The 23,590-nt window shown below is 37.9% G+C and overlaps 2 long non-coding RNA genes across 5 annotated transcripts in view; one reads left to right on the forward strand and one right to left on the reverse strand.

The window, feature by feature from the left end:
• Positions 1–2,092: 2,092 nt before the first annotated feature.
• LOC105482432 (uncharacterized) overlaps positions 2,093–23,590 on the reverse strand; it is a 60,901-nt gene continuing 39,403 nt past the window's right edge. For 2 of the 4 annotated variants that reach the window (XR_011624028.1, XR_011624027.1), the window contains 4 exons: positions 16,272–16,416; positions 11,957–12,221; positions 9,636–9,808; positions 2,093–4,217 (listed from right to left, as the gene is read on the reverse strand). This is a non-coding gene — a long non-coding RNA (uncharacterized lncRNA). The remainder of the gene's footprint in view (positions 4,218–9,635; positions 9,809–11,956; positions 12,222–16,271; positions 16,417–23,590) is intronic. The other 2 variants (XR_987595.2, XR_011624029.1) reach the window with 2 other exon arrangements.
• LOC105482431 (uncharacterized) lies at positions 3,430–16,926 on the forward strand. The gene is made up of 4 exons (XR_987592.3): positions 3,430–3,543; positions 13,032–13,161; positions 14,566–14,624; positions 16,689–16,926. It is a non-coding gene; the product is annotated as an uncharacterized lncRNA (long non-coding RNA).

Genomic DNA, 23,590 nt, shown 5'->3' on the forward strand with positions numbered 1-23,590 from the left:
TAACCCTGTCTCTAAAAAAAATACAAAAAATTAGCCAGGCATGGTGGCGTGCACCTGTAGTTCCAGCTGCTTAGGAGGCTGAGTTGGGAGGATCCCTTGAGCCTGGGAAATCAAGGCTGCAATGAGCTGTGATCGCACCACTGCACTCCAGCCTGGGTTACAGAACGAGACCCTCTCTCCAAAAAAAAGAAAAAAAGAAATTAAGAAAAAATATGGCAGAGTAAGGGTTCAAAAAAGTGATTTATAAGAAAAACTATGAAACATGTACTTCTGGCTTATTCAATCCGCATTCCTTACCTTTTCTGAGTTGCTATAATATTTTATTTAAAGAGGGTTAAAAATCAGGCATATTTTCAGTAACTAACAGAGAACTACTTAGTAATATTCTTCTGCCCTAGAGACAATTTACCAGTTCCAGAGTCTCCTACTAATAAAGAGTATATATTATGCACATACAAAGAGGCAACATCGTGACTAAAAGCATGGGCTTAAGAGCCAGCAAGCCTGGGTTGAAGCCCAGATCTGCCAGCTGCATAATTTGGGGCTATTTTTTTGACCTTCCTGTGCCTCCGTTTTCTGATCTGTAAAGTAAATGCAACTGGAGTCTTCACAGAATAGCTGTGAATGAATATTAGATGAATTGGTGTTTGGAAAGTGCTGAAACAGTGTCTATCACATAGTTACAATGATCCCTCAGTGTTGACCAATTCTTTATTACATGTTTCGCACCAGACTAAGTGTGCTTTACATGTGTTATGCTTTAAACCTTGAAATAAGTCTCTGGAGACTTATCCCGAGAGGACCTGACAACCAAATCTAACACGATCCTCGATGGGATCCTGGAATAGAGAGAAGACATTAATGGAAAAACTGTTGACATCCAGATAAAGTCTGGACTGTAGTTAATAGTAATATCCCAATGTCAATTTCTTATTTTTGACAAATGTATCCTGGTAATGTAAGATGTTAACAACAAAGTAAACAGTAAGGGCATATGTACAGGGCTCTCTGTACAATCTTTATAAATTTTCTGTAAAGCTAAAATTATTCCAAAATGAAGTTTATTTTTTAAAAGCACCAATAACCTGCTGCTACAGACACCATTACCCATGTGTTACTGATGAAGGAACTCAGGCTTGAGTTAAGTACCAAGCCAAAGGTACAACTAGAGCTGGCCTCACAGGGACCCTGATTGTCTGCAGAGAAGACCACATCCTAAATCCCTAGGCTACCCCACCACCCGGTAAGTCTGAGATTTCTTTTATATTCTCATTTGTGGCAGGCTGGGATCTGGAAAAGCAGGTGTGACCTAAACACAGTTATGAAACAAATAGTGTTTTTCCTTAAGCTCCCTTTCTCTTCTATCAGATTCAGTTCCCACCCTGATGGCCTGTCTACTACAACCTGATTTCAGGTTTAAAAAAAATTATATATGTACATATGAAAAAAATACATGCACACATCTATGTATAATTCACCTTTCTATAGTTTCAATTACCCACTGTTAACCACGGTCCTAAAATATTACAGTATTTTAAGAGAGAGAGAGAGAGACCATATTCATATATGACTTTTATTACAGTATATTGTTACAATTGTTCTAGTGTTAGTTATTGCTAATTTATAACTGTGTCTACTTTTTAAATTAAACTTTATCATAGCTATGTATGTATAGAAAAAAACAGTATATATGGGCCGGGCACAGTGGCTCATGCCTATAATCCTAGCACTTTGGGAAGCCGAACAGGCAGATCACCTGAGGTCAGGAGTTCAAGACCAGCCTGGCCAATATGGTGAAACCCACTAAAAATACAAAAAAATTAGCCAGATGCAGTGGTGCACACCTGTAATCCCAGCTACTCGGGAGGCTGAGGCAGGAGAATTGCTTGAACCCAGGAGGCGGAGGTTGCGGTGAGCCGAGATCATGCCACTGCACTCCAGCCTGGGTGACAGAGCGAGACTTTGTCTCAAGAAATAAAAAGAAATCAAAAAACAGTATATATATATATATATATATATATATATAGAGAGAGAGAGAGAGAGAGAGAGAGAGAGAGGTTTTGGTACTATCTGAGGTTTCAGGCATCCACTGTGTGTCTTGAAACATATTTTATAAATGAAACTTGAAACTGTTTTATATATATATATAGAAACTTTGTGTATATATACACACATACACACATATATGCACACACCTATATTATATGTTTATGTATGTACATATATTTTAATAAGGGTTGTGTTTATATGTCTATATTTGTGGGATTTCAGCCTCAGTAGATGGGTATACTGGGCACCTGGACCAGACTACAGGACAGCATTCCACACAATTCTAAAGCATTTCAAATTTCCCATCTAAATCATTAATTATAAGTAACCTTTCCTTGTTGTTAATAAACTCCCAACACCACAACTTCACCTCCACTAGCTTTACAAGTACCCCTTTTTTTGCAAACACATCTCAGTTCCCAATATCTACCTCCTACATTAACATCTATTTCCCCAAACCTTACCAGATCTCAAACTCACCAGCTTCTGACTCTGTAAATATGTTGCCAACATAAGAAGCTTCCTCCAAATGCCTGCTCATTGGATCAAATTTTGCAGATGAATTGTTTCTGGTAAACAACACTTAAACCACTCATTTTTTCCCTTCCCTAAACTTTCTGCTATACTATTCCATACTACTTCGTTTGTAAAAGCACACAATTAAATTTCCAGTTTTGAATGTATTGGCATCTCTTTTTCATGGCAGTTCCTATTGTGCCAAAATGTCTGTGGACATCAATATAAAGGAACCCACGAGTCTAGAGTCAAAGTCCAACTTGGGAAAAGTTGGAGAAAGGGCAATAGATAAAACGGACTTTCTGGAAGCTGAGGAAAATGAAAGGGACATGAATTCACAGGTGAGAGAGATGAGCCAGAGAATGGAAGATAAGAGTAAGCCACTAATAACAGGATGAGAATAGCCTATGGTGAGCTTTAACATGTTCTAAGCTCTTTTTAAATTTCAGCTGTTTTAATTTCTGCCAAAGGAGGTGGAGCTTGATTTATGGTAGATGATTGAAAATGGAACTAGCATTATAATAAGGCATCTAAATAAGGCTATCTGTGTGTGTGCGTGTGTGTGTGTGTGTGTGTGTGTAGTGCATATCAGCTAGCCAGATGGCTGTCTAACCTAAAGACAGTGTAGATGTTACTTGTAAGATTTTTTTTGCTACTAATGGGTTATGCACATGAGGTTCGGTAATTATAAAAAATATTGATGCAAGCAGGAAATCTTGGCACGGCGGCAGTGTGTAGTTCTCAGAGCAGGAGTAACAGGACACACACATTTGTCTTCGGCTCGCTACTCATACAACTGTCGTTTCCAACTGTTGTGGAACCTTCTGGTTGCAAAATTCCATCCCTCACATAGTAACAAGAGAGTCAAAACAGTCCCTCCCTCCGGAGCTTTGATCACACAACAGTTTTGTAACCATGTTCTCTCAGAAAGTTCCATAGTCCACCCGTCTGGAACAAAATAAAGTGATTTCCAGAAAGGTAAATCAGACATTCTCTCACGGGAGTTTTCTGCTATTTTTATTATTCTAAAAGCGTAGTTTTCTATTGCCTCAGGTTTGATTTGGGGGAGTAGGATGGCTACCCTATGAATGTTCTTCAAAAAGATTTTTCTACTGTCTTAATAACCATTCCTTTTGGTATCTAGTCTGAGCAACTGATTATCTTGTATCCAGTTTCATACAATGAAAACAAATTCACACAATTTAAAATGGAAAACTCTAATGATATTTCTTATTAAGAAAGCTCCTAATTTCTTATTAAGGGAAAAAAAGTCTTGTCCCAAATCAATTATTATTCAAAAAAGTTTCCAAACATAAGTTGTTTTATGACAGTGACCCATGATTCATATTCCCCAAAGGCCAAACTGCCATTCTGCAATAAATTACAACAAAACATTTTGTGTATGTGTTCACAAATGCAAAGAAAGCCAGAATACTATTGGGCAGTACTTAAATGAGAAATTCTGGGATGCTGCAGAAATAATAGCAAGTGTCAAATAATATGGATTTCTTGCACTAAAATCTCCTTGAAGCAAGCTTGATTTTTCCTGGTAGCCTAAATCAATAGTAATATTGAGAAGTCATCATGCAATATTGACCAGTTGCATAGCAGATACGTCAAAGGAACGATTCTTCTAAGTTACACTGGAGGTCCTGAAAACAAAGAAATATTAATGTTTCTTACCACTGCAAAATTCCATCTCAGATACATTGCTAATTAGCAACCTAAGTTTAATATGCAAAAATACCAAATGACATTTGACAGTGTCCCCCCAGCTGTAAAATGGGGCGATAATAACCTACTCCTTAGGAATACTTTGCAAAAGAGCAATGAGTGCTTATTAAGTAATCTGGAAGCATCTGTCGCTGTGAGTATCTAAATAGCTCCTTTCCTTTGTATCTTTCCACTATGTGTAATGTCTCCTTTATTTATTCTTCTATGTCTCTTCATTATATCTTCCTTTTGTTTTTCACTGATTAGTAACTGGATTTCTTTTTAAGCAAGCTTTTATTTACATACTTGTAACTACTTGCCATTCTACTGGTCTATTTTCTTTTTTCTTCTTTGCTTCTTAATTTGAAGTGAATGACTTATGTTAAACCCAGGACAATATTTTTCTAGATGCTATGAAGATGGTGAATTGGATAGCTACCCTCCTAAATTCACTTACAATTACTTCTATAAATATTGATAGTTAGAGTGGCTTTGATTTCACTGGATGAAAATTACTACACACTCTCTCTTTCCTCTAGTTTATATTGCCCTGACACCTGGCTTCTTGAATATAGATGATCTGATTGATTAAAATCAGAATTATCTCTTTACAACCACCCATTACCTACAATTCTGACATCATTCCCCAAAACATTTTTATAATCCCTCTGTTTTCGCCTTAACCAAGGCCTTCCTGCCTATTTTCTCAATTCTAACTCATTGCTTTATTTCATTTAGAAAATGTGAGATTTTATTATTATGACTCTAAAATGTAGAGGTCCAATGTGACATATTTTAAAACTTTTCCTCGCTCTTCTTTGAAAAAATTGCTGAAGGTGAAAAGCAAGTATATCTCGTATTACATTTCATAAAAACTACTCAACAGATTCTTCCAGTGTTGCCAATATTAACATCTAAGAGTGTCTGGGGAGAGAATGCAGTTGTCTACCATGACATCAACTTGGAAAAGATAGGGCTAGAGTCCAAACATTCCTAGCTTCTCTTAATCAGGCATACCACCCTAATTATCTCCTAAAAAGAATGCTGCCATCATGTAACTCCCGCACTGAAGAAACCAAGTCACTTCCCTCTGACTACAAGATACACATTCCCTAGCTGGTCTTTAAACCTCTATATGATGCAAGCAATCACCTGAAAACATTGTGCTTACTTGCTTCCCTAAATGAAGCCTTCACTCCAGCTAAACAGCTTCACTCACTGTTCCTGCAGTAAGTTTGGTGCTTCCTTTCTACATATTTCTGTTTCAGTCACCATCATTGCACAGAAGGCTTGCTTTCCTCCTCTTTGCTCATCCAAATGCTCTAAGCCATTCTCTCTAAGATCTAGGTGAATTGGACCGTTTCTAGGAGCACTTCATGAAGTGATCCACGAGGCTCAAATAAAATTGGCAGGCTGGGTGCAGTGGCTTGTACCTGTAATCCTGGCACTTTGGGAAGCCAAGGTGAGTGGATCGCTTGAGCCCAGGAGTTGGAGACCAGCCTGGGCGACATGGTGAAACCTCATCTCTACAAAAAATATAAAAATTAGCCAGAGGTGTTTGTAGTGCCAGCTACCCAGGAGGCTGAGGTGAAAGAATCACCTGAGCCCAGGGAGGTCAAGGCTGCAGTGAGCTGTGATCACGCCACTGCACTCCAGCCTGGGTGACAGAGTGAGACCCTGTCTCGAAAAAATAAAAATAAAAAATAAAATAAAATTGACATACTCCCAGTTAATCAATTATGCCTGTCCCTTTAACTGCTATCGTTTCACTTTTTCTAGGTTTCCATTTTCTGGTCTAAATTGTTTAGAACACACAATTCTATCTTATACATACAGCCTTTCCTTCCCTTACGTCTCCTTTATTCATTAATTACTAATCAACTCTACATGTTATCCATGAACCGTCCTTCCAGGGAAATGAGATCCATAGTCTATTGATTATTGTATCTAGGGTTTTTTAATGTGTTTGTTTGTTTTGTTCCTGTTGAGAAATATTGATAAGTGGTACCTTCTATTGCTAACATTGACACCTCATTGGGTTTTACTTCCTACCTGCAAAGTGTCTGCGTTAGAACTGCTCACTAACGTCCACTCTAGGTTAAAGAATCTGTGGTTTGGTTGGTTCTACTTCAAAGATTGGTGAATATTTTCATCAAATACTTTGAGAATATAAAACGTAATCACGAACTTCACCTTTTTAGATTTTAGTTGCCTTTTCAGTTGTCTCTTGACCTCCAAACTTCTTAAAAGCTTAATCTCTAATAGCCCCCATTCTCTCTGCATCAACGTAATGCCCTTTCCTCTGGCACAGTAGTCATTCTTTCAAGCTTCCACTACATCAGAAATGTCATAAGTCAACCACATTGAACGTTTGTATAACTCTTCATTTTCCAAAATGCTTTCACATAACTTTGTGTATCATGGTGGATTTTAAGCTCCACTCCTGGCTATGTGTTATGTCTCTCTTGCACTTCTCTCTTCTTTTATCCTCACATCAATTTATCCTGCCTTAACATATTGACATATCCTTGAGAGTTACCCAATACCCTTTAGACAACAGGTGAAATATTTGCAAAAACTATTCCTGATTTTACTGAGGAAATTGATGCTCATAGAAGATGTCCTAGACTTGTCCAGATCTCCACACCCATTACATGACAGAGACAGGATTTAACTCAATTTTTTCTGACTTCAAATTTACTACACTTCCATAAAATCATGGCTTGCTTCTGCAGTAAGTGGTCTGTTTCTTCCTTTCTAATTTAGTGGTTAATGGATACAACTCAGGCCTTTCTTTCTTTTTTTTTTTTTTTTTTGAGATGGAGTCTCACTCTGTCGTCCAGGCTGGAGTGTGCAGTGGTTAGATCTTGGCTCACTGCAAGCTCCACCTCCCGGGTTCAAGTCATTCTCCTGCCTCAGCCTCCCCAGCAACTGGGACTACAGGCGCACGCTGCCACGCCCGGCTAATTTTTGTATTTTTAGTAGAGACGGGGTTTCACCGTGTTAGCCAGGATGGTCTTGATCTCCTGACCTTGTTATCCGTCCGCCTCAGCCTCCCAAAGTGCTGGGATTACAAGCGTGAGCCACTGCACCTGGCCGCCTTTATTTTTCATTTCTTTCTAACTGACCCGACACCTCACAAGCTTCCAACCTGTCCTAAACTCAGCTGTCAAAATTAGAACCATCACAATCTTCTCCTCAAATATTTTCCTATTTACTTACAGTCTAAATTCTAAATTTAACATGGAATTCAAAGCCCTCTGTTATCAACCTCTAACTATCTTTACAATCTTACCCATCCATTCATTGGGCAAATGTTTATTGAGTATCTGTTATATACTAGGCAATGTTCTAGTATTGGGAATGGTGAATAAGGCATATTCTAGGCAATAAGATGCCTGCTCTCTTGGAGTTAACATTCTTATTCTTTGTTCTTCATTATAATTAATGAATTGCAACCATCCAATCATGCTGAGACACTTCCTATCTTCATAGTTTTCTTCATGTTGGTCCCAGCTATCTGGTCTACAAATTTCCATATTCAACAAGCGGACTTCTGGATCTTGTTTCTCTTATACTGTTGTATGTATGTACTATCCTTTCTCTCTGCCCTAGTTCTTTTTTATTGATTGATATAAGCACACAAAACATATTTTAAATATATGTCATGTTCACTTGCAAGCAACGTAAGGAAGAAAATCATGGTATATTCCTTCCATATTTACCTTTCCCATGGAACTTTCCATGTGGTAATCATTCAATAAATGTTTATTCACACAACCCTATGAATGAATTAATAAGTAGAAAGGTATAATCGTTATCAGATAAGTTATCTACCTCAGCCATAGCACCTAAAATGGTTCGCCCAAAGATTTTAGGAGTATATCTTTTCATCTCAATGTTTTCTTTTGTTTTTCATTTTCATCAATGTATAATATTTCATCAGAGTTTAAAGAGTCAGATTGTTTTATGGCACATTAAGAAAAAAATGCTGTTTCTTGCCATCTCTGCTGTCACTATTTCCCACTCCCTAGACAAAAATATTTTCAACTCTTTTACCAATTGTTTAATATTTACATTTGCATCTCTAAATAAAGTGTAATTTTTGACTTTTCAATTTTAGATTATCTATTGCCTTCTCACTCTGAAATGTGGAGCTTTAGCTCTCTTTTTGTGCCGCTCCCTCTGTTCCCAAGCACACACAGTTACATTGCTGTCCCCTAGTGCCCCATGTAAATTATTGCTTTGGTTGGGGCAACAGTCGGTGTTTACAGGTCCATTATCACCGAGACTAAGAATACTATTCACAGCTGAGCCATACGATACACTGTGAGTATTTTTCCCTTTTTGTGGTTCCATAAAGAGCATCATTGCTTAGTTTGTGTATCTGCTTGGCTTTCTGTGTACACCACACAATGACATTTCAGGCAACAACAGACAGCATATACGACAGTGGTCCCATCAGATTGTAAAGAAGCCAAACAATTCCTACCACCTAGTAATGTCTTGATGATCGCGTGTGTGTGCAGGCCAAGGCCAATGTGTGTGTTTATGTCTTAGTTTGTACCAAAAAAGTTTAAAGAGTAAAAAATAAAAATAGACAAAAGTTTATAAAATACAAAGAAAGAAAATATTTTGTACAGCTGTACAATGTGTTTGGATTTTAAGCTAAGTGTTACTCCAAAAGAGTCAAAAAGTTAAAAAAAATTAAAAGGTTTATAAAGTTAAAAAGTTACAGTAAGCTCAGGTTAATTTATTACTGAGGAAAGAAAATTTTAAAAAATGAATTTAGTATAGCCTAAATGTCCAGTGTTTATAAAGGTCTGAAGTAGGGTACAGGGATGTCCTAAGCCTTCACGGTCACTCACCATCATTCACTGACTCACGCAGAGCAACTTCCAGTCCTGTGAGCTCCATTCATGGGAAGAGCTCTATCTAGGTGTATCATTTTTAAAACCTTTTATATTGGCCAGGCCTGGTGGCTCACGCTTGTAATCCCAGCACTTTGGGAGGCGGAGGTAAGTGGATCACGAGGTCAGGAGATGGAGACCATCCTGGCTAACATGGTGAAACCCTGTCTCTACTAAAACTATAAAAAATTAGCTGGGCATTGTGGCTTACGCCTGTAATTCAAGTTACTTAGGAGGCTGAGGCAAAAGAATCACTTGAACCCGGGAGGCAGAGGTTGCAGTGAGCTGAGATCGCATCACTGCACCCCCGGCCTGGGCGACAGAGCAAGACTCCGTCTTAAAAAAAACAAATACAAACAACAACAACAACAACAAAAAATCCTTTTATACCATATTCTTACTGCACCTTGTGTTTGATTAGATAGGTTTAGATACACAAATACTTACCCTTGTGTTCCAGTTGCCTAGGGTATTCAGTACAGTGACATGCTGTCCAGATTTGTAGTCTAGGAGCCATAGGCTGTCACATACAGCCTAGGTGTGTAGTAGGCTCTACCAAGGACACTCCAAGATGTTAGCAGAGCAAAATGGCCTAATGACACATTTCTCAAAATGTATTCCTGTCATTAAGAAACACATGACTGTACTTAGTAATTCAACCTAAGATCAGTAAATGTCATCTCAACACATTCAAACTAACCTAATACAGTATTAATTGGGTCCTATCCAATAGCTCTCCCCTAGAGCTTTCTGACCTGTATTCTCGAGTCACACCCTAGGCCTGACTCAGCGGTGTTTATGGGATCCCTTTCACCATCATCCCTGGGGTTGACTTCTCCCATTTCTCAAGTGGGTCACAATTTCCCGGATCCCATCCCTTCCTTCTTTCTGAGATTATTCCCTCATTTTAGGTGGTCCCATACTCTAGGGCTTCCTAACAAAGGGTCCACAGCAAACAAAACATTTTGAGGTCTTGGAAATCGGAGAATGTCTTTATTCTACCTTCATGCCTAATTTATAGATTGGCTGGATAGAGAATTCTAGAATAAAATGAATTTTTCCACATAATTTCGAAGGCATTAAATTCATTGTCTTCTAGCTTCCAATATTTCTACTATGAAATGTCAAGTCACTATGAATCTTGATTCTTCTTATAAAATCTCTTCTTTCTAGAAGCTCACAATATATTCTCTTCATCTCAGAGTTTCAAAAATGTCCTAATGATGTGTCTTAATGTTGGTGGGCTTTTTTGTTTGTTTTTTGTTTTTTGAGACGGAGTCTCGCTCTGTCATCCAAGCTGGAGTACAGTGGTGTGATCTCGGCTCACTGCAAGCTCCGCCTCCCAGGTTCATGCCATTCTCCTGACTCAGCCTCCCAAGTAGCTGGGACTACAGGCACCCACCGCCAAGCCCAGCTAATTTTTTTTTTTTTTTTGGTATTTTTCTGAAGAGATGGGGTTTCACCTCGTTAGCTGGGATGGTCTCGATCTCCTGACCTCATGATCCGCCCACCTTGGCCTCCCAGGCATAAGCCACTGTGCCCGGCCTTAATGTTGGTTTTTAAATTATTTCTGGTGCTGGATCCGTGTGGTTTATTTTGATCTAAAAACTCATGTTCTTTCATTTGGGGGAAATGTTTTTGGATTGTTTCACTGATGATTTCCTATTCTCTATTTCTTGAGTTGTCTCTTTGTGGAACTCCTATCATATAGACGTTGGACCTGCTGGACATATCCTGTATTTTTTTCTTATCTTTTATCCCTTATTTTTTATTTTTGCTCTGCTTTTAGAAGATTTCCTCTAATTTATCTTCCAACTCTTCTATTGCTTTTTTTACTTTCACAATTCTATTTTAAATTATTTTAAAGTTCTTCTTCCTCAAAATATTCTTTTTCTAAAATAGCACCCTTTTCTTGTCTTTTACATGCAATATCTTATCTGAACGTATTAAGGATCATTTTCAAATGTTATCCTCCCCTCCAGGTTCTGTTTTCTCTCATTGCTTTTTTCCCTGACTGTTTGTTTCCGTGTCTCCCATATTAGAATCCCATCCTAGTAATCCTTGTGTGGCTACTCCTACTAGGCATGTGTGCACTAAAAACCGATTAGAGGCCAGGTGTGGTAGCTCATGCCTGTAATCCCAGCATTATGGGAGGCCGAGGTGGGTGGATCACCTGGAGTCAGGAGTTTGAGACCAGCCTGACCAATGGTGTAACCCCATCTCTACTAAAACTACAAGAATTAGCCGGGCGTGGTGGCACACACCTGTAGTCCCAGCTACTCAGGAGGCTGAGACAGGAGAATTGCTTGAATCCGGGAGACGGAGGTTGCAGTGAGCTGAGATCGTGCCACTGCACTTCACCCTGGGCAACAGAGCCGGCTGGATCTCAAAAAAAAAAAAAAAAAAAAAAGCCAACTGGAGGAGGAGTGTGTGACTAGTTATTGACCAGGGACTTCACTGTATCGTGGCCTGCCTACTGGAGCCCTCATTGGCAATATTTTCAGATCTTTTCTATTGGGCTGGTCAAATTCCCCAGAGAAGACTTCTATTCGTCTGCCTAGGGAATATGTGTCTGTGTATGCTTGTGTATGCACTCACAAGAGTGTGTGTACTTAGCAAACGGTGTTCCAACCTAGAAAAGGTTAAGAAATATGAAGAGTTTTTGCAGTTAGTGTGTAAGCTCAACTGCCCACTTTTTAGTTTGAACCCTCTGTGTCTGTCTCCAGGAAATAAATCTCTTAGCTCTTCTGCTAAGATGGGTAGCTGACCTGTTTCATGAAGTGGGGAGGAGATGAGAAGGGCCAGCTGCTTCTTCAGCAACCCTACTTGCAACAGAACTTCCAGAGATATCTGATGATGCTCATTCTTGGATTTGTACTTGAAATTAAAAACAAAACAAAACAAAAAATCAGTCTGCTTCTCAGCTCTCTCTGAAGTTGGCTGAGAATCCAGCTTTCTCAGATCTCCTCCCAGCTTCCAAGTTTCTGTTGCTGTTGTCTCCATTCTTGTTTATTTTGTCTTTGTATGCTGTGTCTTTCAAAAAAAAAATTATTGTCATTCAAGCAGTAGCATTGAGCTAAATGCTAATGGTTAATCTGCCATCTTTAAATATCCTAGAGTATCTATTTGCAGTGGAAAAAATACCTGGGTTATTGTTTAATAATAAGTTATTTTTGAACATGAGCTTTCCTAAAAACAGAACTTTAAGAAAAATGTAATTGTTCTTGTAATTTCTATATTGTCTGGGAGAAAAAATGATTGCTAGACAGTTACCATCAATGAGTAAAAATGTAAGAAAAACAAGTAATGTTTAAAATTTTTTAAAAGCAGAAGAAAATCATTTTTCTTAATCTTAAATTTTTTTATTGTTAAAAAATATAACTTCATTCTTGTTTTATTCAATCTGTATCCTGTTAAACTGGTCATTCTGAATCTATGGCCTTTCAGAGGGCTGGCATTGCTATTCTAATATATACCTGTGCCTCTGAGGTTCCTGTAGGTTAGTTTTTGCTGGGCAGAAAACTGCCATTACTAGCACTGAATTTCAATGACTTCCTGCAGGCAAACACCTGGAGGCAATTACCTGTACTTGTCTGCTAGCGGATGCAAATATGCTTTAGGATAGGAAAACTATGTCTGATTTTTAAAAAATGAATCCACTTCCTTTGTGTAATGTTTTACTTGTGTTGGAATAAAATGCTAGCTTATCCAGTCCTGGAATTTATCCATTAACCAATTACATGTTGGTCAATCCACTTTTTCAGCACAGAATTTCCAAACATTAGTGATTTTCTATTACCCTTACCCACCTTCTGATGTCAAAGCTCTTTTGCTGTCTTACAGGATATGGGTCAGTGACAATGTGGGAAGAAACAAGAAAAATCAATAACCTACATTTTAATGTGAAATGACAACATGTTCAACTTTGACTACAGACTTCCCAGGCATGGTTCAGGAGAGAATGCGAGAACATGTAAAATACATCATTCTTTATATTATGTTGATGCATAAGTAATTGTGGTTTTTTTCCATTAATGTACATGTGGACTTAGTAATATTTTAATTTAATTTAGATTGATTTAATTAACAAATTTATTTATCTGTTAGTTTCTTTTTTAAAAATGGAGTCTTGATCTGTCACCCAGGCTGGAGTGTAGTGGTGTGATCATAGCTCACTGCAGCCTTGAGTTCTCGGGCTTAAGCGATCCTCCTGCTTCAGCCTCCTGAGTAGCAGGACTACAAGCACGTGCCATTATATCTGGCTAATTTTTATTTTAATTTTTTTGTAGTGGCAGGACCTGGCTATGTGGCCCAGGCTGGTTTCAAATCCTGGTCTCAAGTGATCCTCCTGCATAGGCTTCCCAAAGTGTCGGGATTATAGGAGTGAGCCACTGCACCTGGCCAATATTTTATACACCTAGATACAATCTCTGGAGAAAATCTTGGGGATGACTGCTACTTTAGCTAAGCCATGAATGCTCTGCATTTAAATTTAAATGTAGAATTAGGGCCAAGCATGGTGATGCACGTCTGTAATCTCAGCTACTTGGGAGACTAAGGTGTGAGGATCCCTTGGGTTTAGGAGTTCGAGATAAGCCTAGGCAACCCAGTGAGACCACTGTCTCATATTAAAAATGAAAAAAAAAAAAAGAGATAAATGTAGATTTAAATTGCACTCTTAGAAATATCAGACAATAAAATACTTTTAAAGATTTAAAATTATTTGTACTAAATAATAATGATTTATGGTTTTGTAGACTACTGCAGTTAGGGCAGACCAATCATTATGCATGCAAGAAGACCTGTTGTTCTTTAGTGCAAGTTCAAAGTTTCACATCTTTCTAATTTTATTCTTATTCAGACAAAACTATAGATGATTACCACACTTTAAAACTTCCTTATTTTCAGTATAACCAAACTATTAAATAAATTTTGATGGAAGTTTCATTTCTTTCCTTCATTCTTCTTTCTGTAATATCTCTCATTTTTACATTTAGTGAATCATTTTTTAAAAATTCTTATTTTTTTCTGCTATTTATAAGTACAGCTTCCTAGAGCCTTTAATTCTTGTTTTATAGATATATCTAACAATTTGGTTCCCCCGAGGATATCTTTCAAATTTCTACTGTACACATTACTAATGTATAAAATTTCTGTTTTATTATACAAGGCCTTCTAAGAGCACCTGTCAAAAATACTGCTGTAAATAAATCCTGTTTTTTATAGTTTTAGTGTTACAGTTAGCTATTGCATTCCAAAGACTTGATGTTTAATAAAGCAAGCACTATGACCAACAATATGCTGTGAAAATGAAACTATGCTTACAGCTTTCTTTAATGACTTAAAATACTATCATATTTTGTTCTAACCTCTACAGAATTTTAGAACCAGAAGGAACCTTAGAGATGATGAGAACTTAACACCTGGATTTCACAGGTGAGAAATGGAGACCTTGACTGGGGAACTTTCTCGGGTCACACAACTAGTTATCCACTTTCAGCTTGGTCTTCTTTCAATTTTCATTTGCCTCCTAAATAAAAGATCTGCTGGCTCAGACTCAATGTTTGGCCCAATGTTTCAGGTTGAAATAGCCTCCATCTTTGGTCGGGCGTGGTCGCTTACGCCTGTAATCCCAGTACTTTGGGAGGCCGAGGCAGGCAGATCACCTGAGGTCAAGAGTTCAAGACCAGCCTGACCAATGTGGTGAAACCCCGTCTCTACTAAAAATACAAAAATTAGCCAGGCATGGTGGCACACACCTGTAATCCCAGCTACTTGGGAGGCTGGGGCAGGAGAATCACTTGAACCCAAGAGGCGGAGGTTACTGTGAACCGAGATGGCATCATTGCACTCCAGCCTGGGCAACAAGAGCAAAACTTCATCCCCCACCCTGCCAAAAAAAATTTAAAAATAAATAAATAAATAAATGAAATAGCCTCCATCTCCTTCCACCCCTCAGCGGAGTCTCTTCTCATTCAAACTCTGCCTTTCCTTGACGATCAGATGATGCCCCTTGGTTGAAGCATTGCCTGATCCCATTCTCCTCTGAATTCCTGGGAAATTTTAGTCACACTTTCAGTGGTTAAGTGGTTAAATACAAATTTTAGTCTTTTGCTATTTATAAGGCACCTAAAACATCATGATGTATTAAGTGCAAAAATGTAAAAATGAGTAAATACACGCCAGGTGAAACTTAATTTAAGGAATGCTAGTTGGCAAGAAAAAAGGCAGGAAGTACTGATAAATGCTACAATGTGGACATAATTCAAAAATATTGTGTTCAGTGAAAGAAGCCAAGCTTACATGTTGTATGAGCTCATTTATATGAAATGTCCAAAAGAAAAAGGCAGACAATAAGAGACAGAAACTGCATTACTCATTGTCTATGGCTGGTGATGGAATGGAGAGTGATGGTGTGAAGTTTCTTCTTAGGATGATGGAAATGTTTTAAAATTGGATTTTGTTGATGGTTGCACAACTCCTTAAATAGAGTAAAATTATTATTAAATTGTACACTTAACACAGGCGAATTTGATGATATGTAAATTATATCACAACAAAACAGTTTTTAAAAACATCAGTTAAAGTGATAAACATAAAATGGGACCCAAATAGATGATTTTATACTGGTATAATAAAACTTTGAAAGTCATTAAGTGTTATATGCTAAGTAGCATTGCCTGAAATATATACATTTAAAAATTAGAAAAATTCACCTTCAAAGAAAATTATGGAATTCATACCTATAGCATGATTCCTTTTTTTTTTTTTTTTAAACCTCAATATTCATTTGTATGCATCTGTTAAAAGACAACATTAAGTTAACACTTCAGGAGGAAAGAACAGGAGGGGGCCGCTTGGGCAAAGATGTTAAAATTTTCTATCATCTCTTATTTAACTCTTGCAATGAGCTTATTACTGGAGTAATTAAAATAAAATCCTCATCAACTCAGTCTTTAAGTTGAGCCAAGCAAAACATCAAGCAGACAGTAACAGAAGCATGAATGTGAAGGATCAAATAGTAAAATTAGTACTGATGGTTAATGGACATGAAGAAAAACTTTGTTCCTTAGAGAGACCTACTTTTCTGGCAGCTGCAGAATCACAGATTATTTACATCAGTTATGCAAATCGGGCCACCAGCTCTGATCTGTCAGAGAGAAATCCTGAGCCTGCGCTTTCCCTCCGGCTGGATACCAGATAAGGCATGGCCTCAAAGATGTCCATCCTGTGGGTGCAAAATAGAAATAAAATAAAACGACGGTTGTTTTTATAATTAGTTCCCAACGTTTTTGAGCAGGCGTTTTTGGAGAGCGCCTATGTTTCCAGAACATTCATTTGAGAACACGCATTGTGGAATGTGCCCCCTCCAAGGCCAGGTCACTCAGCGGGGGTTACAGCTGGGCAGGCGCCTTTAGGAGGTGGGTGAGATGACTGACTAGTACCATCAGTTCTATCACACGAGTTACCAATATTTTACCACCCCTCCATCCCCCACAGGCTGTGAAGCAAAACGGAACAGCTGGGCACGCACAGGGAGGATGTCTGTACCGCTGTTGTTCTAGGTTTGTCAGCCGGGGTGGGAATCAAGGAATCCAGGGGCTAACTTGTCCTGCTCCAAGAAGCAAAAGAGCCCACGCCATTGCTGACTGTGGCGCTGTGAATTTTGTTATCTTCACTCCTTTCCAGAATGGACGTTTTCTTTGAGAGTGGCCTCAATAAATCATAGTGAAGCTAATTTGATGTTGGTTATGAGTTGTTGTTGTTAAGAATTATGCCACTCTTAAGGCTAGTGAGGAAGAACTAGAGATTAAATTTGGAAACTAGGACCCATCCAGAGAACCTATGACAGCCTATTTCAGAGGAAAATTTTTCAGAGAAAAATTGTAATACACTTCCCACAGCGGAAGTGGTATAGATAGTTTTTTAAGACCACAATGCTATAAATGCAATCAAAGATTTTAAATTGGAAAAAATCTCCAAAACTGTTCTTTCTCCCCCAAATCCAACTATTTGAAAATATCAAGACACCCTCCTAAATAAGACTTAAGTCAACAAAGGAATCAAATATGCCATTATGGATTTAAACATTATTAATATATTCAGATATTGGCATAAGGAAAACATTCCTTATCAATATAACAAAAGCTATATTCTGAGAAAAAAATCATTTTAAGATGTTGGTCAAAGGATATAAAGTTTCAATTAGGCAGGATGAATAAACTTGGGAGGTCTAAGTTTACAAATGCCATGGCAGCCTCAGGAAGTTATCCTATATGGTCTAAAAAGGGAGGGCATGAATAATCTGCCGCTTGTTTAGCATATACTCAAGAAATAACCACAAAAATGGGCAACCAGCAGCCCTCAGGGCTGCCCTGCCTATGGAGTAGTCATTATTTTATTCCTTTACTTACTTAATAAACTTGCTTTCACTTAAAAAAATAAAAGTTTGGGAGGTCTAGTATTGTATAGCATGGTGACTATAGTTAATAAAAGTGTATTGTGTATTTAAATATTGCTAAGAGAGTAGATCTTTATTCTCACCACAAAAAAAGTATATGAGGTATGGATATGTTCAATAGTTTGATTTAATCATTTCACAATGTACTTCATAACATTACTTACAATGTATATCAAAACATTACTTACATTGCACACCACAAACATAATATATACAATTTGTATTTGTCAAGTGTACCTTAACCAAAAAAGCATCTTAAATTTTTTTAATCAAAAAACCAGAAAGATTAAAACTAAAAAATAAAAATAGAAAAAATTCTAGTGTTTAACTCAAGAAGCTGATATCGCAATAAAGTAAATCTAAGAAAGGGAAGAGGAAATAATTATTAGATGTAAAAGTGTAATAATAAATTAGAAGGATAGAAAAAGTGATAAATACAAAAGATCATTACTTAAACAGTCCAATAAAACTAATAAATATCTACCAAGGGCCGGGTACGGTGGCTCGTGCCTGTAATCCCAGCACTTTGGGAGGCCAAGGTGGGCAGATCATGAGGTCACGAGATTGAGACCATCCTGGCCAACATGAAGAAACCCTGTCTCTACTAAAAATACAAAAATTAGCTGGGCTTCGTGGCACATGCCTGTAGTCCCAACTATTTGAGAGGCTGAGGCAGGAGAATCACTTGAACCCAGGAGGCGGAGGTTGCAGTGAGCCGAGTTCGTGCCACTGCACTCCAGCCTGGCAACAGAGTGAGACTCCATCTCAAAAAAAAAAAAAAAAAGAAAGAAAGAAAGAAACAAACAAACAAACAAAAAACTACCAAGATTGGTTAAGAAAACCAAAACAAAACCATAAATAACTAAAATTAGGAACAATAATGTTGAACCACAGATTAAAAGGAAATTTAATGAGAATGTAGAAGACAATATTCTCTTAGTTTTTTTTTCTGAAATGATGTTGATGCATCCTAAGGGATGATCTATGCCAGAATGGTATGCAAATAAAATATTGGGACACTTATTTTTATGTTTTTTATTTTAAAAATGGAAAATAATCTGTCCAGATACTGAAACTACTGTTTCACAGTGGCCCCCTACTCAGTTTCTAGGCCAGGCCTGTGTTCTCCTTGGTAGAGGAGGGAAGAGTGGGGTTTCACCATCCTGAGGAGTTGATGTTTATGCTCTTGGTTCTTTAGCTTGTTGGGACATATATACTGAGCTAAATAGAATGCAGAATAGATTATTTAAAATAATAGAATGTTTAAAATTAGCCAGGCATGGTGGCGCACACCTATAATCCCAGCTACTTGGAAAGCTGAGGCAGGAGAATCGCTTGAACCCAGGAGGCAGAGGTTGCAGTGAGCTGAGATCACACCACTGCACTCCAGCCTGGGTGACAGAGCGAGACTTCATCTAAAAAAAAAAAAAAAAGAATGTTTACAATTCCCTGAAATGAGATGAGGAATTAGCAGGAATATATTTTCCATGGAGATTCGCTAGCTGTGTTTTGTCAAACAATTTTTAAAAGAATGTTTCCCCCCCCTATCTTCAAGCTGGGCTAAATGGAGACTCTTTAAAAAGGCATACAACGTGGGTAGCTTCAATATACGTGACACAACTTTGGTATATACTCTTCCCTTCTATAATGTGGGCTCTCTTTTCCCTTAGCTCACCTTTCAAAGTAAACCTTTTCCCATTTAAAAAAAGAAAGTTGAATTTGTGAGGATGTTGTGGGAAACCAGCCACTCCAGAATGCCACTGTTTTTCTTTACAGTGCAGTCCCTTGGCCCCGCAGAGCCTGGCAGGTAGAGAGCCTGGAAAGGTTCAGTGAACAGCATCACTGATCACCACAAAAGATTTACCCCTCACCGCTCCTAGATTTTACCATAGTGGTATCTGGCCCCATAATGTGAGGTGCCTCCAGAGAACCAAACTAAGGGCCTTCTGGGAATATTGTTTTCTTGGAGCCTTCCTTTTATGATTAATCCACGGATCAATAAAAGTCCACAAGTTTCTAGTATTTCACTCTTTTATACATATTTCTTTTTGAAGATACAGAGGTGTGTTCAAAGCAGTCTTCTTACCTTGGAGGATCATCCTGAAACCTGACATTTCCAAGAGGGGAATGAATGGCAGTTGTCTTTTACAACCTCTCCTTTTACTTCTCAAAACGATTGGCAGAAAGTGCATTGCTCTCCGAGGGAGAGTTTGCACCGGCAAAGCAAAGGGGGCATTGGTAAAACACACTGATGCCAAAAATAACCGTCTTTTTTTCTCATTTAAATGTAAGCTGTTTTCTTCAGCTACTTTCAGTTCTCCTCCCAAGGGTGTGACATTGACTGGGAAGAAAAACATCTTCAAGGAACAAGCAGTGCAGATTGGTGATACCATTTGCTTTAAAAGTATCTGGGGGCCGGGCGCGGTGGCTCAAGCCTGTAATCCCAGCACTTTGCGAGGCCGAGACGGGCGGATCACGAGGTCAGGAGATAGAGACCATCCTGGCTAACACGGTGAAACCCCGTGTCTACTAAAAAAATACAAAAAAACTAGCCGGGCGAGGTGGTGGGCGTCTGTAGTCCCAGATACTCTGGGAGGCTGAGGCAGGAGAATGGCTTGAACCCGGGAGGCGGAGCTTGCAGTGAGCCGAGATCGCGCCACTGCACTCCAGCTTGGGCGACACAGCGAGACTCCGTCTCAAAAAAAAAAAAAAAAGTATCTGGGGTCCAAATGTTTCAAATGATAGTAATTGCTTTTTTTTTTTTTTTTAGATTTGGTATGTATTATTCAATTATTGGTTAAAATATATTTTATCAAGTCAAATCTTAAAAATATTTTGTTCTTTCTCTAAATTGTTTACATTTTCTGCCTATTACTAAACATTTTATGTTATGTAATAGCTGCTAGAATAGTTATTTTTTAGCAGTGTATAACACCATTCATTGATTACAGAAAATGTTTGCTAATAATGCAAACAAAATTAAGGAAGCAATTTTTGGATTTTTAGATATGATTTTTAGTTAACTATTCCAAAAAGCCAAATACCAAAATTCAATACATAAGATGCACACACATATAATAAATATCATGTTTTTATGCTACTCCTCCCTTCATAATAACGTCACTTTATCTATATATTACATTTTTTATTAGAAATTATGATATAAGAAACAGTACAGATTTACTCTTGCTTTTTAACTTGTAAAGTGGATAATTTCATTATATTGAATCTACACAATTTAAATCTTAATCACTTTTAGTAAACTGCATTGCAAAATGTGCTCCATAATTTATTTTGCAGTGTTTTCATCACATTCCTTGAAATATTCACATTTATGTACATGTTATTTATAATATGTGTAAATAAACACTGACATTTATTTGAATTGAAAAATGCAGTGAGTGATTTTCTGATGCGAACTAAATCTCTATTAGTTGATAGATTTCAAAATGAGAAAAAGCTTTGCTAATTAGGTTTCAAAGCAGACATTTTCCATAAATTGAATGCTCTAAAGCTATAACTTTCAATAAATTGGTTCCATTATTAGTTCTAAATATATAAAAATACATATTTAAAGCATTTGATAAGGTAAAAGGGATCATTACAAAGATATTCATTAGAAAATTTTTGATGTAAAAAGTAATTTGATTTTCTTAACCCCTTTTTAAGAATAAGCTTTTATTTGGAGTATAACATACAGAAAGAGTCCTTAGGTTATGAATGTATAGTTCACCGAATTATCACTAGGTAAACTCATCTGTGTATTCACCACACAGATAAAAACATAAAAGAAACACTACTAGCATCTCAGAAACCTTTCTCATCTGTCCTCTTAATCTGCCAATTTTTTTTTTTTTTTTTTTTTTTTTTTTTTTTTTTTGAGACGGAGTCTCGCTCTGTCCCCCAGGCTGGAGTGCAGCGGCGCGATCTTGGATCTCAGCTCACTGCAAGCTCCACCTCCCGGGTTCATGCCATTCTCCTGCCTCAGCCTCCCGAGTAGCTGGGACTACAGGCGCCCGCCACAGCGACCGGCTAATTTTTTGTATTTTTAATAGAGACGGGGTTTCACCGTGGTCTCGATCTCCTGACCTTGTGATCCGCCCGCCTCGGCCTCCCAAAGTGCTGGGATTACAGGCATGAGCCACCGCGCCTGGCCTTAATCTGCCAATTCTTTTTCATATATTGATTTGAACAAGTTATTGCTAAGTGAAAACTAGATTCAAAGCAAATCAATATATACAACAAGAATAATAGCTAATAGGTGTGTTAGATTAGATTATTCCGCAAACATTCACTCCCCCATCTCACACATCCATGGTAAGAATATTCATCGGCCTCTTGATGCTGGACATGGTCTCTGACTTTCTTTGGCCAGTGGCCATGTGCTCGTTCTAAGAAGTGTAGGCTTTAAAGATGTACCGTGTGCTTTGATCCCTGACACAAGCAGTGTATGCCTCAGGGAGCCACTGCGACTTCATCCTGGACCCCAGAGTGAGACACACGGAACAGGCTGGAACTGACTTGCAGCCGAACCCAGGTTTGCCCCAGTTCACCTGCATACTTGCTAGAGAGAAAAAAACCTGCTTTTTTTCTTACATGCCACTCAGATTTTGTTGGTTGATTACACAGGAAAGGCTGACTCATGTAACAATCCCTTGATAAATCTCAACGAAGCCTAAGTGAACAAACTCTAACCACTGAGGAACACATTCATTCTTTGCTTTTGTCACAATTGAAGAATGAATTAGAATTGTCAAAAGATAGATTATTAGCTCGCCTCCCGGGTTCACGCCATTCTCCTGCCTCAGCCTCTCAGAGTAGCTGGGACTACAGGCGCTCGCCACCACGCCCGGCTAATTTTCTGTATTTTTAGTAGAGACGGGGTTTCACCGTGGTCTCCATCTCTGACCTCGTGATCTGCCCGCCTCGGCCTCCTAAAGTGCTGGGATTACAAGTGTGACCCACCGCGCCCGGCCTAGAACTAATTTCATCAGTCTCTGCAAATAACCTAGAAGTAGGTAAATACTTTGGGCAGCAACAAAACTTCCATTTCTGTCTATTTATATGACCAAGGTTTCTCAGGGCTTACATCTAGAAACATAAAATAGATGAACAGAATTGATGGGAGTGCTGTCTCATTCAAATAATGAACAATATTTATCTAGGGGCAAATGAAAATAACCTGACACCATTAATCTCATTAAGAGCTTTCTTTTTGATAATTTAAAAATTGTTGTTTAATGATTATCTATGAAAATCTGTAATGTAGTTACGTTGTTTTGACTAATTATGTACTACTAACAGTCGCAATGATAGCTCTCTCTAAGAGGCAATTAACACTTAGAGCCTTATGTTCACAGGTAATTAAAAAATTAATCTTTCAATTTATATGCATATTTTAGTCATAGAAAATATTGATGATTAACAGAGTTTCAAAAATAAATATATACTAAATACATTCTTGGGAAGGGGGGCTTGAAGTGGGATAGGAATAAAAGTCCAGGAAGAAAAAGGGATAAAGTACAATTTCCCATTGTTAGATAAAATCTGATACATATATTTTTAAGAATGGACAGTGTGGGTGTCAAATTGCCATGGTGTTGGAATGTCATTGAATATGATGGGATTTAAGGTTTTTTTTAAATGTCTCTGGTTACCAAATTCCACAAATTACATCTTTGCAAACTTGTAAACTTCTGATAACAATTATAGATGGCTACCTAAAAAAAATCAATGAAGAATACAGAGAATTTCATTTCCTCTTGCAGGATATCTGGGATTCAAATTTGAAGAAAAATTTTAAGCTATTTTAATTTGTTTACTGATTTAAGCTATTGGTGAGTTATGTATGTGTCCTTTATAGAGACAAGCGTCCCAAATTAGCTGATTATTTCTGTGACGGTAAATGGCTATCAGTTGTATCAACCCAGCCAACACTGAA

The sequence above is a fragment of the Macaca nemestrina genome, chromosome 5 (genome assembly GCF_043159975.1).
Source record: "Macaca nemestrina isolate mMacNem1 chromosome 5, mMacNem.hap1, whole genome shotgun sequence".
Classification (NCBI taxonomy): domain Eukaryota; kingdom Metazoa; phylum Chordata; class Mammalia; order Primates; family Cercopithecidae; genus Macaca; species Macaca nemestrina.